The sequence below is a fragment of the Schistocerca americana genome, chromosome 2 (genome assembly GCF_021461395.2).
Source record: "Schistocerca americana isolate TAMUIC-IGC-003095 chromosome 2, iqSchAmer2.1, whole genome shotgun sequence".
Classification (NCBI taxonomy): Eukaryota; Metazoa; Arthropoda; class Insecta; order Orthoptera; family Acrididae; genus Schistocerca; species Schistocerca americana.
In genome coordinates, this window is record NC_060120.1 from 829,751,635 (window position 1) to 829,752,910 (window position 1,276).

General features: G+C 45.6%; 1 pseudogene; it reads left to right on the forward strand.

Moving 5' to 3' along the window:
* The first annotated feature begins 778 nt into the window (after nt 1-778).
* LOC124597195 lies at nt 779-897 on the forward strand (annotated as a pseudogene).
* Nucleotides 898-1,276: the final 379 nt, after the last annotated feature.

Here is a 1,276-nt window from a genome sequence, read left to right on the forward strand (position 1 = left end):
TGGACACACAGGCAAGATACATGTTTTTCAGGAACTCTACTCGCAGGTTACAGTGTGTCACTTTTCAAAATACTATGTTTATTTTGCTGATGTATCCAGTCCCTACTGACGTTCACTTGATCTGATATCACTTCGATGCCAAATTTTCATTTCGTTTATTCTATCTCTCTTTCTCTCTCTCTCTTGCTCCGCGCGCGCGCGCGCGCGCGCTTGTGTGTGTGTGTGTGTGTGTGTGTGTGTGTGTGTGTGTGTGTGTGTGTGAGTGAGTGAGTGAGTGAGTGAGTGCGACCGTCTATTTATCTGTTTGCTTCGCCTTTTCCGTAGAGCTCCTTTGAAGTATTACATAGTGCAATGTCATCGTTTATAATCTTTTATCTTTCTGCATGCGGAAGTTTTCTTCCGTTTAAGTCCAAGTTTATAGTATAGGCTTTGACTCGATTTTCGTTGATTGATGGTTATAGGCTATCAAGTGATCAGCAAATGAGCTATGGGAGCTTTTACTTATTATATTTCTAAATATCCTGTTTTAAAGTCCTGCGTCTTTGTCCTGTGTATTCTGAATCACAAAGGTTACACGTAAATTCGTGTATGCCTGATCTGTTGCATTTATGTGTGGATTTTTCCTGTATTCTGCGTTTTCTCTGTGTTATCTTGTCTGTCTGTCTGCATCCTATTTGAAGTCCCTGTGACTTTTAAATGTTACCCATTGCATGAACTATTTTGCTGTTGTATGTAAGTAGGTGTCATTTTGTTTTCTGTGTGGGTTCTGTCTCTGTTAGCCAACGGTCTTACCGCTGTGGCAACACCTGTTCCCGTCAGGTCACCGAAGTTAAGCGCTGTCGGGCTTGGCAAGCACTTGGAGGGATCACCGTCCGGGTCTGCCGAGTGCTGTTGGCAAGCGGGATGCACTCAGCCCTTCGAGGCCAATTGAGGAGCTACTTGATTGAGGAGTAGCGGCTCCGATCACGTAAACTGACAACGGCCAGGAGAGCAGTGAGCTGACCACATGCCCCTCTGTATCCGCATCCGGTGACACCTGGGGATGATACGGCGGCCGGTCGGTACCATTGGGCCTTCTGGTCCCGTCCGGACTGTGTTTCTTTGTTCGTCCTCTGTGACGCCCTGTTGGTCGTCATTGTCTGTGTGTTCTACTACTTCTCTGTTGTCATGCAAGGTCTTGTTTGCATGTGTCCCTTTATGCCTTGACTGTTTATGTATTTTTGGTTTAGTTCCTCAGTCATATAGGTAGCCTGTCATAACCATTCTCTGCTGCTAT